At 35.5% G+C, this 17,913-nt stretch overlaps 1 pseudogene; it reads left to right on the top strand.

Moving 5' to 3' along the window:
• The first annotated feature begins 15,187 nt into the window (after positions 1 to 15,187).
• LOC102491443 (proteasome subunit alpha type-1 pseudogene) lies at positions 15,188 to 15,996 on the top strand (annotated as a pseudogene).
• The last annotated feature ends 1,917 nt before the right edge of the window (positions 15,997 to 17,913 follow it).

The following is a 17,913-nucleotide window of genomic DNA, read 5'->3' as shown; positions in this document are numbered from 1 at the left end:
TTTTCACTGTAGGGCGCGTGCGCTCGCCAGACAGACAGAGAGAGACATAGAGACAGAAAGCGAGAAATCACCCCCCAGGGAGGATGGTCACGCTGCAATCCCTTCTCCTCCATTCTCCTCTCGGGATCTTGGGCACGCACGCACACGCGCCCGGCGTGAGTTTTAAGCCACCGGGTCTAGGACGCGAACCGCGGTCGACTACGTGGGAGTCCAGCGACATAGCTATTACGCTAACTGCTGGTTCCCAAAGATCCCACTTTCAGAGCACTCCAGCCATTTCATTTAGCTACACCCACTTGCTGCACCTATTCTTCAGCTTTAAGCCCTCCTGCACTTATCATCACCTTGTCTGTCCTTCCGTCTTCGTTTCTTATCCATGGTAGATTAAGTAGTCTGTATCTTCAATCACTTTTCAGGTAGAAATCTCCAATCCTTTACTAAAAATCCTGTAATGCTTATTATGGCATTTAGCTGACAAAACCCATGCCTGGGATATACTTACCTGACAACCTTCTTCATAATTTGTCAGTAAAGATACCAAAACTATTTAAATTTTTACACTGTAATCATCTGGCCTTCTACTTTTTTGGTCCCTCAATACTTTCCTAAAAAAAATGCTTGGATTCCTTACTAATATCTATTAATTTCTCAAACTGAATATGTTCAATTTTTTCAAACTACTGAAATTGCCAACTTGCTATTTAACTAATAGATCAATGCTCAATAAATATTTGTTGAATGAATGAAGAGCAAATAAATATAGGTTTCCTTGGCTTCAATCAAAATAACCTAAAGTCTTCTTTATAATTATAAAGATGTATGCTCCCCTCAAATTTATGTATAAAGTTTTATTTCTTTCATGATTGAAAGAGACAGAGAGAGAGCAACCTCAATGAAGTCTTGATGTTGTGATCTACTCTCAGCCTTAGATAGCTCTGGATCATTGACTTATGTGTGCCCAGCACACTTAAGGAGTTCCCCAGACATGGACCTGGGACCTTCTCATGTGGATTAGTCTCACACAATGTCTCATTCTACTACTGCATCACTATCCAGTCCCCCAAACCTGCTTTATTTAGCAAATGTGTATGAACCTCTACTTACAAGAAAGAGAGCACTGCGGTAGAATGGGGAAGGATGGTCTTTTTGTTATCTTCTGCTAAATCAGCTGAATATTTATAGATAAGAAGAATTCTGAACCTATTCCACATATAACACAAAAAGCAACCATTCCAGATAGATTACAGATATAAAAAGAAATAAAAGAATCAAGTTCTGCAAAGAAAAATATCTTCAAGATTTTGGAACAGGATAAAAAAATTCTAAAATATGGAAAACACTATGAAAGGGAGTGAAAGGCAAACTATTGGATAAGGGAAGTATTCACAAAGCATGTGTCCAACAAAGGCCTCACCCGGGATGTAAAACAAACAAAAGAACCTCCAAGTGAATGAGAAGAAAAATTGGTCACAACTTGAATAGACATTTCATGAAAGAGCATACCCAAATGGCCAATAAACATAAAAAGAAGCTCAACTTCCTTAGTAACCAAGAAATTGTAAATAAAACCCACAATAAGATATCATAAGACATACTGACCAGGATGGTTAAAATTAAATAGATGAGAGATGCCAAGTATAGGCAAAGATTTTGAAAGACTGAAATTTATCACTAATGAGTGTCACTTTGGTAAAACCATTTTCAAAAACTATTCAGCAGTATCTGCTAAGGCAAAATATCCACACTCCGTTGTGACCCTAATTCCATCCCTCATATACCCAAAGTCATGTGCTCAAATTTTATAGATGCAACATTTTGAATAATTTTAAAAGGACTACTCAATTAGTATGACATATTCACATAATGGAATCCTACAAGCAGAGACTAGTAGACTTTTCCTGTAGACAGCCAGATGGTAAATTTGGCAGCCTTGTATACATATCAGCAAACACTATGTAGGTGAGTGAACATGGCAGTGTTCCAATACTTTATTTATAAAAATAGCCAGCTGACCAGTGAGAAACAGGTAAATGAATCCTGTTATACATCAATACTCAAATAAAATTATGATGTAATTGCACAGTGAAACACTACAGTTTGAACATTTCTAATCTGAAAAGCCAAAACCTAAAATGGTCCAAAATTGGAAACCTTAAATGTCAACATCATGCCACAAGTGGAAAATTCTACACATGGCCACAATGAGTCAGTCAAAGTGCAGCAATACAAAACTATCGTATAAAATTACCCTCAGACTATGTGTTTGGGTGTACGTGAAGCATTATTGAATTCTGTGTTCAGATTTGGATTCCATCTATTTTATATGATAGAATATCTTTTATTCTATTACATAAATACAAATTAATTTATTTTATTTTATTCTAAAATAAAAAATGAAATCTCAAATCTGAAATCTTCAAGTATTAGCATTTTGGGTAAGTAACACACAACCTGAATATAGCAATGAGAATTAGTGACCTATGACTATAGGTAGTAAACCAGAGTGTATATTCCAGAGAAAGAAATACTCATGGTTTGATTTCATAATAGCGTAAAGGTGGGTAAAACTAAGTTAATGGATTAGAAGTTGGAAAGGTCATTTTTTTGCAGGAGGAGGTAGGGACTACGCGAAAGCATGGGGCAGCTTCTCATTACTGGTAGTGTGCTATTTCTTGATTTGAGCTCTGTTTTATAGGAGTGTTCAGCTTTTAAACCTTTAGCTAGCAGTACAGTTATGGTATGTATAGCTTTATGTAAGCATATTATGCTTCAATTAAAAAAACTCTGTTGTATATTGTAATAAATTATTATTATTATTATTATTATTAGAAAAGGCTGGAGTGTGACTAGAAAGAATGTATAGAACTTCGTATGGAAACACCATTTCCTAGAAAGATCTTTTCTCATGAGAGAGTGGTTTGATGAAAACATTTTTTTTTCTTGGCAAATGCAAGATTCTTCATAATATCATCCAACCTACACTTAAAATGCAGTTTTATGCAAATATAATAAAAGAATCAAATGTATCTATGTGCATTTTGTTTGTTTTGTTTTCTTTGCCAGAGTGTGAGTTCCTGCCAGAAAAGGCAGAGAGAGAGAGAGAGAGAGGGAGAAGAGAAAGCACCACCCCCATGGGGAATGGTCCCCCCATGATACCTTCTCTACTTCTCTCTCCAAGGTTTTGGGCATGCATGTGCATATGCTCAGTTTGTTTCTCAAGTGGCCGGGTCTGGCACTTGAACCACACAGCTGACCATATGGGATTTGGCTGCCTTAGTCATCAGGCCATGGAGATGGCCCTCAACTATGTTTTGATATTCCATTCTTTTCTGAGCCTACTGTTTAATTGGTATTTGGGGACAACTTTAGGCATGAGAACAAACCCATTTGAAAGGAACACTTTGGTCTTGTAGTTTTTCTCATAGAAGTCTAAGCAGGCATGAGTCATTTTCTAGCACTAGTTGAGTATTTTGGAATACTCTGGGACTGTGTGGTCATATTTTTAGAGCATTTAGAAAGAAAAAGTATAGCACAAAAATGACAGCGTTAATAACGTACCAGTAATACAGTAAGAATACACTAATGATTTTTACCAAAGTGTTTCTTTTATTAGTGAAGTGTTTTCAGTCCTATTGTCATGATCTTAGCTTCATTGCTGTATACATAGACTTATGCATTAACTTTTAAAATAGTGGTTACTTCAATTTTGCTTTTCTCCTCTTCCTCTAATTTCAACCGCACAATATTGTAGAAATGAAACTCCCAAAGACCAACTTTGGCGATGTCGTTACTCTGATCAAAAGCTATCAGTTTTCCCCTTTGACTACTAAAATGAAAACCCAACATTAAATTGTTTTTCGGTAGCCACTCTGTTCCCAACATATTTCTAAAATGCTTATTTCCCACCTCTGACCTGCATTGTATGTGTTCTCTAAACAAGATTTCTTTTGCTAATTTTTGGATAAATAATGAATCTGAATGTAATAAACTTATCACTTCTAACTGAAATTTGATTCCTTTTTCCAGGACCAGCTCCGATGCTGCCTCTTCCATGCAGCCTTATTGCAGTATCCTTAGAAAGTTGTACATTCTCTCCTTTCAGCTAGTGTTGCTCAGGCTGTGTACACAGTTGTTCAGATATGTCATATACCTCCAATTAAATTGTTACCGTGTTTTTAACAATATCCTACTTACCTGTGCCACCTACTACACAGCTTTATACGTGGTAGGGACTCTACAAATATTAACTTATGGATGATAAATGAGCAAGTTAGAGGAACTTATATTAAGCAATAGAACTAATTTAAGCTCTAGTATTGTAATAATAGATCAGAGAATACTCAGACTAAATGATACTATTACTATTAATGATACTATGCAGAAAAAGCCAAAGACTACTCCATTTTTGATTTATAAGCTTGCTTTACTCTGCTCTGAAGGTGTTGCCTTTAAAATATAAAATATTCTTATTTTTTAAAAAATTATTTATTTTATTAATTATTATTATTTTAAAAGTTTGTTATAGGGTATACATGCTCACCAGAGAAAGAAAGATATAGAGGGAAAGTGAGAAAGTAAGCCATATGGTTCAGGACTTCAGCCATGGTTGGTGATGAGGGAGTCCAGCACTTTAACCACCATGCCACCTGCTGGAAATGTTTTTCAATGCACTGTATTTCAGATTTCTTTTAAATCCATAAACTTACATTTACTGATTTTAAAGAGATGTGTATTTTGGGAATTTAAAGAGATATTTCAATGTATACTATAGCATCAAAAACTTCAGGAAAAGAACTGATTAACTCTGCCCAATAGAAGGAGGTAGATACTGAAAAACTTATCAAACTCCTCACCTAGGAGGAGACATACGTTTGGTGTAGGAGGAGAAAGTGGAGTGTTCAGGGCAATAAAGCTTAGAAGTGTGGTCTAGGTAGAGAAAAGAACAAGGCCAGGCCAGAACAGGGAGAAAAACACGTAAAATTAAAAAATGTTTAACTTACACTTCTCTGTCTAAGTTTGTGTTAGGCTCTTTAGACTTCTCTCCCTCTCTCTCGCTCCAGCAATATTCATCAATTGCATTTTCTCACCCTTAACTGCATCACTTATATGTTCTGTATTTTTCTTTTTTAAAAATTTATTTATTTTACATTCATTCATGGAACATCATCACAGCATACAAAATGCAATTTCTCATTGGGAATGCACTGTAAAGAGGCTTCATCATGCATGTTATCATCAACAAATAACTTTCCATTTCTTCTTAAATGCTTATATATATTATTCCCTATTTCTTTTTAAATTTAATTTTATTTATTATTATAACCTTTTTTATATTACATTGAATCACATATATCTTTTTTCTCCTTTTTATTTTTAATTAATTAATTAATTAATTTGCATTCATTCACTGAGCATTGTCACAGCATACAAAATGTGATTTTCCATCCAGAATGTACTGCATAGTGGCTTAATCATACATGTTATTGTCAATAACTTTTCATTTCTAGTTTCATAAATATATATTTATGATATATATATATATACTTGTGAGTACATGTTTGATTTTAGGCACAAAACTCTAAGTAAAATGAATATACAATAAGGTAGCACCTAGCTGACCTTAATGACCTATGGTCATTAAATTGGTATTTTTCAGTATATTTTTTAATTTCAAGAAAATCAGTTTTAGCTTTGATAAATCAAAGAAATGCTAAGGAACTTTGCTTAAAACTTAAAGTCAGGAAACAGGTTATTATTCTGGTCATATAGTAAGTACATGAACTCATTGGCAGCTCAAGACAGGACAAAAATCCTTAACACTGGAAAACAAAGAAAGACTAAAAGAAAATCAGCAATGTTTTAGTAAAAAGTCATAAAATTCTATTTTGCCAGTTCAGTCTCATGTACTTAATCTATCTTCTGTTGTTGTTATATCCTCCTGATTAAAATCTGGGCTATAATATTTAACTCCAGACTTGTCTCTATGATTAAGTTGGCCATTTTCTTAGTTTTTGAACTCTTCCCAGTGGGTTTCTTTCTTTCTTTTTTTTTTTTTTTAAGTGGTTTTTGCTTATAGGGTATGTGAGCTCACCAGAAAGACAGAGAGAGACAGAGAGACAGAAAATGAGAAATCACCCCCTGGAGGGATCGCCATGCCACAATCCCTTCTCCTCCATTCTCTTCTTGTGATCTTGGACACACACCTAGTGCGAGTTTAAGCCACTGGGTCTGGGACTCAAACCACAGTCTACTACATGGGAGTCCAGTGACATAGCCATTATGCTAACTGCTGGTCTCAGTTTTTGAACTCTTATACTGTATGTCTGTATTCAGTTTTTCTGGTATAGCACTCCCTGCAGAACTTCTTGGAGATCTGGTCTGGTGTTGATAAATTCAGGTTTTCTCTATCTGAGAATGTTCTTGTCTTTTCTTCCCATATGAAGGATAATCTTGCTGGGTACAGAATTATAGGTTGAATTTGCTTTTCCCTTAACACTTTGAATATATTTTTCCATTCTTTCCTCTATTGCATTGTTTCTGATGAGAGGTCTGCTGTCAGCCTGATGGGATAATCCTTTGTAGGTAACTTGATATTTCTTTCTTGCCAATCTTAGTATCTTGTCTTTGTCTGTGGTTTTGGTTAGTCTGGCTATACTGTGCCTTAGAGAAGATCTTCTTGCATTGATCCCATTTGGGGTCCTTTGTATTTCTTGGGACTGGATCTTTGAATGCCTAAGTTTGGAAAGTTTTCTTGCAGGATTTCATGGAATAGATTATCAATGCCCTTATGAGTCTTACCCTTCAGGGATACCAAATATCTGGATGTTTGGCTGTTTGATGGTATCTAGTACTTCCTGAATATTATTTTTTTTGGGGGGGAGGGCAATTTTCTCAGTCTATGTGGTGGATTTTTCTAGGCCAATGATTTTATCTTTAGCATCTGAAATTCTATTTTATGCATGGTCTAGTCTGCTTTTAATACTTTCAAGGGAGTTTTTGACTTCCTGTATTATAGCCTTCATCTCTAACATCTCTCCATTTATTTCTTTTTTATAGTATGTATTTCCTCTTTTAGATTTTGTAAGAATTTCCTCACCTCCTAAAACTCATCAGCTCCTTTCTCCTGCCTCTTCGGCAGTTGATTGTCACTCTTCTCTTCGATCTCTGATTGCTTTGTCACTATGAAAATTCTAAATTCTTTATCTTACATTTCCATGAATTTCATCATACTGTATGAGGATGAATAGGAGTTATTATTTTCTCTTGGAGGAGAGGCATTCTCTTGCTTTACCATATTTCTTGTGACCCTGTAGTAATTTCTAGTTATCTGATGGATGGTGTATTTCTTCCTAATTCCTGAAGTTTAATCTTCAAGAGGCTTGCAGGAGAAGATGATCTGCAATCCCTCTTCTGTTCCATTTTCACTCTTTGTGCATCAGATTCAGTGGGAATAAAGGAATATTCTAATCCTACTCGTCTTCAGATGTTTGGATCCTGTTCAGGTGGACCTAGAGGCTGAGCAGTCAATGAATAAAAATAAAGAAAAAAGAATAGAATTAGAGAAAAGGAAAGAAGAAAAAATAAAATAAAAAGAATAAAAATGATAATAAAAGAACTTTAGATTTTTATTTTAAAAAGTAAAAAATGAAAACCATGCAACATGAAAGTAATATTTCACAGCTGAAATTCGGGATCCAACGGAGGATGGGCCTGGGCTTGTGACTTTCCTAAAAGAGTGGGGAAAGGCATCCATTAGCACTATAAAGAAGGGGCTTGTGAGCCCAGAAGAATACTTTACCTTGAAAAAGAAAAGAAAAAAGAAAGAAAAGACAGAGAGAAATGGAGAGGAGACAGAAGTAGCAGACAAAAGTAACTCTTTGCACTAGAAATGAATATGGAGGGAGAAGTCTTAGCATAAAATCTTCATTTTGGTCCCTGAAAGTAATATTTCACTGCTGAAGTTTGGGATCCATCTGAGGCATCACTTATAAATTCTATGCCTTGGCCTATTACTTTTCTCTGCTTTGAATGACCATATACCTCCCACAATCTCCTCACTTCTTTCATTTGCATGATCCTTATTTATCTTTGTAACTCAGTTATTTCTTCTTTCAGAAAAACTTCCCTATAACCAAAAGTAATGCTTTAATAATTCTGAATAATTATGCTTTTCATTTTATTAATCAGATTGTGCATCACTGTTTCTTGAAAATTTAAAAGCAAAATCACAAACCTAGAAAAAGTTTGAGATTTTAGAACTTCTAGCTGGGCAGATTGGTGAAAGTTTTCTTTTGCATAAAGTCAGTTTATAAAAACTTGGAGAGATTATTGTTTTATAAAAAGCCCAAAATCTCAACAAAAGGCCACATGGCATACAAAGAAACTGGGAAACATGCCACAATCAATAAGACAAAATAATTCTCCAGAAACCAATTCTAAATAAATGCAGATATTTGAACTACTTAACAAAGAATTTAAGATAACAATTTTTAAAATTCTCAGTGAGCTAAAGTTGAACACAGATGACTAAAGAGAAATTTTTTGAAAAATTGAAAAAAATGAGTGTTTTAACCAGGAGATGGAAATTTTAAAAAGAATCAAACAAAAAATTTGGAGTTGAATAATGCAATAATGAAACTAAAAAATTTACTAGAGGAGTTTAAGAACAACATTAATCAAGAAGAAAGAGTAAGTAAATTTGAAGACAGGTTTAAAATCATCAAGTTCGAGAAGCAAAAAGGAAAATGAATGCATGAGAATGAATAGCGCCCAAGAGACTTAAAAGATACCATCAAGTATACAAATATTTGCATTGTGGAAGTTTTAGAAAGATAGTAGAGAGAAAAGAAGGCACAGAGTGTATGGGAAGAAATAATAGCCAAAAACTCACTAATTTGAGAAAAAGAAAAGGCATACAAATTCAGAAAACTCGACACATTTAATCATAAATTCAAAGAGAATAAGAAGTATCATCATTAAAGAAAAGGAATCTTGAAAGCAGCTCAAGAAAAATGATTTATTACATGAAATGGTGATTCTATAAGATAATGAGTTTTTTTTTGCAGGAACCTAGCAATTTAGAGGATCTGGGATAATGTATTCAAAGTGGTGGGAAAAAACAAAACCCTGTCAGCATGTCAACTATGTGCAGCAAAACTATCCTTAGAAAGGAGAAACAAAGACTTGCTTAGATAATCAAAATATAAGAGCATTTGTTACCAGTAGATATGCCCTACAGGAAATGCTAAAGTGAGTCTACAGGTAGACACGGATACTAGCCAGCAACAGAAGCCCATAAAAATATAAAATAAAACTCACGCCGGGCGCGTGTGTGTGTGTGTGCCCAAGATCCCGAGAGGAGAATGGAGAAGGGATTGTGGTGCGGTCATCCCCCAATATATAATTACCTGGTAAAAATAAACACATGGAAAAAAATAGTAACCTACATAATTGCAATTTCTAGTGCCTAAATACACCTAATTCTTGTAAAGAATTTAAAAGATAAATACACACACATACACACACATACATCTCTGTTAATTTTCATTATTTTATTTAACTTTATTTGTTATTATTATTATTGTTTTCCAGTTTGATCAGAGAGAGAGGGAGGGAAAGTGAGAAAGCAAGCCAACAGGTCCAGAACTTGAACAACAGTGGAACATGTGTGAGTCCAGTGCCTTTAACCACCACGCCAACTGCCTTTCTCCCTTTTTTTTTTTTTAAAGAGAGATTTTTGCTATAGGCAGTGTGTGCTAATCAGAGAGATAGGAAGCGAGAAATCACTGCCCCCCAGGGGTATGACCACGCCACAATACTGTTGCCTCTATCCGCCCCCCCCCCGCCAGGATTTTGAGCATGCATGCACACATGCCTGGTGTGACTTTCAAGCCACCTGGTATGGGACTCCAACAGCAGTTGACTATGTGGGAGTCGAGTGATGTAGCCTTTACACCATCTGCTGGTTCCATCACATCTAGGTTGATGAGTATGTCATGTATAACATGTGACATCAGCAACGTAAAGTATGGGAAACTGAATTATGAAGGAATAGAGTTTTGGAGCTCAGATGACAATACCCTCAATGCACAGGCCTCAGAATTGTTTCTCTCTGACCTTCCTGCCCTTTTGTCTCTCATCCTGAATTCTGCCCCGAGACAAAGCACAGAATCTAGAATCCCTTTTTGGAAGGTCATAGAAACTAGAACCCCTTTGCCTAAAGCCTCTCTGAAACCTAAAAATGCTACTGTAGCTTCCTCCTACATTTCTGTGTAAGAGTGGGACATAAAGAAATTCTCTGACCTACTTTGTCTGATAGTAGATAAAGAACAAGACCCTCATTGCAGAGGTGTCCACCTCATTCCTGGGAAGAAGAAACGATGCATACAAAGGCCATGAAAAATCTAAGCAGATAGATTTTGCTAGGTTTCCCTATTCAGTCTATTCTCATCATCTCATACTGCTTTTGTCTATGCACATAGATGATGTCCCTGCTTCATCAAATCATAAAATCGGATAGCTTCTCTTGTATCTATGGGTCTTCAATACAAAGGTTTCCGTATACATATGCATACTTTAAATAAATTTGCATGCCTTTTCTCTTATTAATCTTATATCGTCAGTGATTTTCAGTGAACCACAGAGGCAGAATTCTTTTGCCCCAACATATACAATTAAAGTTATCAGTTTAAAAGAAATTGTTATAACTTTAAAATGTCATGTGCCATCACAGTGGTAATAATAAAGAAAATGTTTACAGGATATACACACACAAAATAAAACAAAATTAAAGTCACTCCGAGAAAAAAGAAGGGACAGAAAAGCTCCAAAGCTTACAGAAATCTATTATTAGAATGTCATAGTAAACCTTTCTCTATTAGTAATTATTTTAAATATGAATTGATTAAACGCCTCAATCAGAAGACATGAATTTGCTGAATAGATTTTAAAAAGGATATTCAACATATGCTATCTACAAGAGGATTAAATTAGATCAAAGGGCACACATACTATACCCAGCAAGATTATCCTTAATATGGGAAGAAAAGATAAAATCATTCTCAGATAAACAAAACACGAAAGAATTTAGCAACACCAGACCAGCTCTTCAAGAAGTTCTGAAAGGAGTGCTTTACCAGGAAAACTAAAGACACACAGACAGAAATAAGAGAACAAAAATAAACCAAGAAAATGACCAACTTAATGCTAGGGACAAGAAATATCAATAATAACGTTGAGTGTTAACTTCCAGAATTTAATTGGATGATTGGACCACAACAACACTGCAAATTCAACAGAACAGAGATTAATTACATAAGACTGAACTGGTGAAGTAGAATTTTATGACTTTTGAGTAAAACATTACTGATTTTGTTTTTACTGTGCTTTGTTTTCCCAATGCAAAGATTTTGGTTCTTTTGAGCTGTTGATACATTCAGCAATTTATTAAATTTTTTTTTTCTTCTTGTTTGTTTGTTTTTCCAATGGAAGCATAAACTTTTCTCCCTTCCTGACCCCTCTGGAATTGGAAAATATCTAGAAATATTTTTATTTTGTGGCAGAATGGTTATTTGCATAAGTTCAATAATGCCTGTTACCCTGAATCAGAAATTGGAAATACTTGTTATTGATGGCTTTGACTGGAATGTCATATCTGAAGATTAAACCAGAAAACTATGGAACTAAGGTTGATCTCAAGTAAGCCAACAGAAGCTCTTGAAAGATGGTCTGGCACCGTAAACCGTTCTGCCTGGCAGAGAGGATTAGAGAAGCCATATGAAAGAATTTGTATCATAAAATAACGTGGACATTTCCAGCCCAGCATTGTAATCAGTAGAGATTACAAAAGAGCAACCACAACCAGAGGATTATATTGAGGAAGACTTTGAAGGAAGAAAAAAAGACTGATCGTTGCTAGCAGATGGTTTATCACAGAATACTTGGTAGGCAGAGCTGAGTTGGGAAGGTTCATAAGTGAATTGTGTGCTGGGTGTTTGCTTGGCAATAGTTTAAGTAAATGTAAATGTTGTCTCAAAAATATTTAAAACCATTTTGTCTCTGTTGTTATAGAGTCACAAACAAAATTATAACAAATATTTCACAAATTATCTTTAAAATTCAGTTTTTTGACATTTTGAAAGTTGTTTATTAACTGTCAAGAACTATGACATATATGTAAAGTAAATGTGGGAAAACATAAAAATAAATAAATAAACTATGCACGATTAAAAAAGGGCACACATAGGCTTAAAGTAAATGAATAGAAAGAAATATTCTCTACAAATGGTAACAAAAATCAGGGTGGCAAAAGAAAAAATTAACTTTAAGTTAAAAACTGTTGCAAGATACAGAGGTTAATGTATGTTTATTATGTAATAATAAAAAAGATCAATTCGCCCAAGATGATATAGCAATTATAAATACATGGAAAACCAAATATCAGAGCTTAGAAATATATGACATAAATATTGACAGAATTGGAATGGAAATAATAATAATAGCATTACTGGAAATAAAACCAGGAGACCTTAATTCTCCACTTTAAATAACAGGCCATCCAGACGGAATACCAGTGAGAAAGCAGAGGACTTAATCAATATCATGAACGGTCTGGACGCACCAGGCATACAGAACACTCCACTCTAAAACAGCAGAATCAACGTTCTTAAGTGCACATAAAGCGTTCCCCAGGACAGCTCACTAGTTAAGTCACAAAATATTCTTACTGAATTTTTAAAATATTGAAATTATATAAAATATCTTTTTAGATAACAATGGGATGAAACTGGAAATCAATAGCAGAAGGAAAGCTGCTTCAAATATATGGAAATAAACAACATACTCAAACAAAATGGGTCAAAGAGGAGATTAAAAAGAGAGTGCCTCAGGGCTGATGAAAACAGGAGTACAACAGAACAAACTGGAAGGTGGTGGTGGTGCAACATGCTAAGAGAAATGTATAGCTTTAGTTGCTGACGCTGAAAAACAGAAGAAATCTCTCAAATCAATCACCTTTCCTTATACCTCAAGGAACTAGGAAAAAAACATAGAGGTGTAAGAAAAAAAAATGTAGAATATAGCAGAGGTAAATGAAATAGAGAGTAAGGAAAACGATAGACTTTTGAAATAAACAAAATCGAGAAACACTTAGGTAGATCAACTTAGAAAAAAAGGTAAAACTCAAATAAGTAATATCACCAATGAGAGGGAATAATAAAACTGATAAACAACATTAAAACAAATGGAAAATTCCTGGACCAGATGGCTTCACTGGCAAATTCTACCAAGCATGTAAAGAAAAATCAACACCAATCATCTTTAAAATTTTTGAAGAAATTGAAAAGAAATGAACACTTCTGAGTGTATTCCATATGATCATCATTAACCTGATACCAAGACCTAAGCCATTACAAGAAAATAAAACTATAGAATAATCTCTCTTATGAATTCTGATGCAATACTTCCTAACAAAATATTAGCAAGTGGGATTCAACAATGTGTGAGAAAACTATACACAATAAACAAGTGGGATTTATTTCTATGAATGAATGGTTTAACATATAAAAATTTAAAAAATCAATGTAATAGGTCACATTAACAAAATGGATGACAAAACCATGTAATCATTTCATTTATACAAAAAAGCAGTTGACAAAATTCAACATCCTTTCATGATAAAAATACAAAGTAGGAACAGGGGAAAACTACCTCAACATAAGAAAGTCCATCGCTAATGTCATTCTTGATGGCGGAAGGCTGAAAGGTATTCCTTTAATATCAGGAACGTGACAACTATGCACACTCTAATAACTTATATTCGACATAGACCTGGAAGTCATAGTGAGAAAAAATAAACAAGGAAAAAAGAAGTAAAAGTATCTGTGTTCACAGATGACATGATCTTGGAAGACTCTGAAGATTTCACACAGATGCCAAAAAAAGTTTAGAATTTATAAGCAAATTTAATAGAATTTCAGTACAAAATTGATACACAAAAATCAGTTGCATTTCAATGTACTAACAATAAACATTTTCCATAAACAATAACATCAAAAAGAATACAATAGTCAAGAATACATCAAACCAAGGAGTTGAAAGACTTGTACACTGACAACTACAAAATATTGCTGAAAGAAATTAAAGAAGACACAAATGGGAAGCTCCTGTGTTTCTGGATTGTAAGACTTACTGTGGTGAAGATGTTAGTGTAGTCACATGTCACATGATAATGTTTCAGTCACCAATGACTGTATGTATTACAGCAGTGGTCCCACAAGATTCTAATGGAGCTGGAAAGCTTTTCCCTTTTTATTTTTTATTTTTGAGAGAGATTTTTGCTATAGGAGCATGTGCTCTCTGGAGAAAGAGAGAGAAACAGACAGAAAGAGAGAAATCACCCTCCAGGGAATGGCTACACCACAATACCTTCTCCTCCATCTCCTCTCAGGATCCCGACATGCATGCACACATGCCCAGCATTGAGTTTCAAGTTTCCAGGTCTGGGACTTGAACCATGGTCAGCTTCGTGGGAGTCCAGTGACATACCCACTATGCCATCTGCTGATCCCGTAGCTGGAAAATTCCTATTGTCTAGTTATATTATGGCCATTATAGTGCCATATCACAGTACATTATTCACGTTTGTGCTCGTGTTGGTGAAAGCAAACCTACGGCACTGCCAGTCTTACAAAAGTATAGAACATACAAGTATGTATAGGATGTAATGCCTGATAACAATAATAAAAGAGTAAGTTTGTGATTTGTGTTATTTGCTATAGTATACCTTTTATGGTTATTTAGTGTATGCTTCTACTTATAAAAAAATTTTATTGTAAGACCCTGTTAGGTCACAGCAACCTCATACATCTCTAAGTTTACTATGACTCTCGATTGTATGATATTCTGCTATGCTTAATAAAAACTCAAGTTTTTTTAAAAATAAATTATGGCCTTGAGCATAAAAAAATCCATTGCCGCTGTTGCCAACAAGAGGCCACATCAATTGATTTATCTAGAAACAAACGCGATTAAGGACAGGGACCAGCAGATAGTGTAGTGGTTACATCACTGGACTACTACACGGCCAACAGCAGTTTGGGTCCCCAACCTGAGGGCTTCAAAATCATACAGGGCAGCCTCCTTGAGTCATAGGTTTGCTGGAGACTGCAACCAGGTTGGTGCCGGAACCATGTTTCAAAACCAGTATGACAATGATGTCACTGTTTGGAGTCCTCAGGGCAGGATTCATCAAATTAAATATGCTATGAAAGCTGTTAAGCCAGGTTCAGCCACAGTTGGTCTGAAATCAAAGACCCATGCTATGTTGGTTGCACGGAAGAGGGCATAGTCAGAGCTAGCTGTTCATCAAAAAAATATTCTCCATGTTAACAACCATATTGGTATCTCAATTGCAGGGCTTACTGCGGATGCTGGAGTGTTAGGTAATTTTGTGCACCAAGAGGGTTTAGATTCCAGATTTGTATTTACTAGACCACTTCCTGTGCCTCAGCTTATATCTCTAATTGGAAGCGAAACAGATACTAACATAACGATATGGCCTGAGACCATATGGGGTTGGGCTGCTCATTGCTGGTTATAATGATATGGGCCCTCACATTTTCCAAACTTGGCCATTTGCTAACTATTTTGACTGCAGAGTTATGTCTATTGGAGCCCGTTCTGTCAGCTTGTACTTACTTGGAGAGACATATGTCTGAATTGATGGACTATAATATAAATGAACTGGTTAAACATGGTCTGTGTGCCTTAAGAGAGACTCTTCCTGCAGAGCAGGACCTAACTACAAAGAATATTTCCATTGGAATTGTTGGTAAAGACTTGGAGTCTACAATCTATGGTGATGATGATGTGTCTCCATTCCTGGAGGGCCTTGAAGAAAGACCACAGAGAAAGGCACAGCCTGTCCAACCTGCTGATGAACCCGCAGCAAAGGCTGATAAACCCACAGAAAAGGCTGATAAACCAATGGAACATTAAGTGATAAACTTGTCAATATGTGTATTATGAAACATATAAGAAAGCAGGAACACATGATTACAATGATGATGACAGTAACTATACTTTGAACCAAAAGATACAGAGTGCTAGAATAGTATAGGAATCAGCTTAGATGTGGCTCTTTTCCAAGCAGCCTCACCATATAATAAAGAGCATTTTTTAAAGGGTCTATGTAATTGTTTTCTTGAAAGCATATCTATCTGTACTAATGTTTTTACACAAAGAATATAGTGTCTTCGCAATTTTTTTTGAGAGTTTTTTTATTTATTTATTTTTAATTTTTTTAAATTTTTGCTATAGGGTGCATGTGTTTGCCAGAAAGAGAGACAGAAAGTGAGAAATCACTTTTCGGGAGTGGGGGGTGGGGTGGGGTTGGGGTGGCCACGCCGTAATCCCTTCTCCTTCATTTTCTTCTCAGGATCCAGGGCACACATTCACATGCGCCTGGTGTGAGTATAAGCCACCTGGTCCAGGACTTGAACCGTGGTTGACTACATGGGAGTTCAGTGACATAGGCATTACGCCAACTGCTGGTCCCAGTGCCTTTGCAATTTTAAAGACAACTGTAAAATGAAAGTATTTCACCTCTGGTAAAGAAAAAAAAAAAAAAAAAATCACACAGGGCACTTTTCGTGCATGCCCAAGGAAGAAAATGGAGGAGAAGGAATTGTAGTGTAGCCATCCTCTTGGGGGTGTGATTTCACACTTTCCCTCTCACTGTCTCTGTCTCTCTCTCCCCAGCAAGTGTACACACTCTAAGGTAAAACCTTTTTAAAAAATAAGAAGTAAGGACTATAAAGGTGGAAAATCACCTTCTATTTTAGTTATAATCTTGAAAACAAGAACAAAATGAGGGAAGCTGTTTAAGGATCTGATTTGTTGAAGGCAATGAGACTAACAAAAATTCCAGAAAGTCCTATGTCAGATATGGAGGAACTTCTAGTTACTTTGATTGAAGGCTAGACACAGAGGCACCATGATGATTATGGATGAAAGTTTGTTTGTGATATTGACAGTTTGTTTTTGATGTTGAAACAAAAAGCTGAATCTGACTGCAATTTCAAGTTGCTGCTAGCTCTGCATGGACTGAGGAATTCAAGAATTATTATTTATTACATAATGTGAAAGTGAGGGGCAAGACGGTGAGGGCTTATGTGAAAGCAGCTGAAGAATTTTTGGAAACTCTAGATAATAGATAATATTTATAGTTTGTGTAGGTATGCTGTAGGCTTGCATAAATACACTTTATGATGTTTGCACAATGACAAAACTAGATAATGACTTATTTCTTAAAACATATCCCTATTTGGCCAAAAGTTGGGACTGAGGTTAAGGTAGTTGGATCTCACATGGCTGACTACATGGTTCATGTTCTAGACCTGGCAGCTTAAAATATGTTTGTGTCCGCATGTCCAAAATTCCAAGAGAGAAATGGAAATGGGAGAAATATTTGCAGATTGTATATGTGATAAGGGGTTAATATTGAAAATATGCTAAGAAATCTCATAACTATACAGCAACAAAAAAAAACATAAAAAATGGGTGAAGGACTTGAATGAACATTTCCTCAAATATCATATATAAATCAGTTTTATATATTATATATACATTTTTAGTAAGTATGTGTGCATGCTTACTAAAAATCTAAAGAGGAAAATGGAGGAGAAAGAATTGCAGCATGCTCATAACCCCACAGGGAGTGAGTTCTTTCTTTCTCTCTGTCTCTCTCTCTCTCTCCAGAAAGCACATACACCCTATAGAAAAATAAAAACAGGAGCCAGCAGGCTGTATAGTGGTTAAGGGTTTTTTTTTTTTTGGAGAGGTTTTTGCTATAGGGCACGTGCGCTCGCCAGACAGACAGAGACAGAGAAACAGAAAGCGAGAAATCACCCCCCA

This window comes from Tupaia chinensis, unplaced genomic scaffold (assembly GCF_000334495.1).
Source record: "Tupaia chinensis unplaced genomic scaffold, TupChi_1.0 Scaffold143868_1, whole genome shotgun sequence".
In the NCBI taxonomy this organism is placed as follows: domain Eukaryota; kingdom Metazoa; phylum Chordata; class Mammalia; order Scandentia; family Tupaiidae; genus Tupaia; species Tupaia belangeri.
Note: the sequence above shows the minus strand (reverse complement) of the source record. Positions and strands in the feature narration are given on the sequence as shown.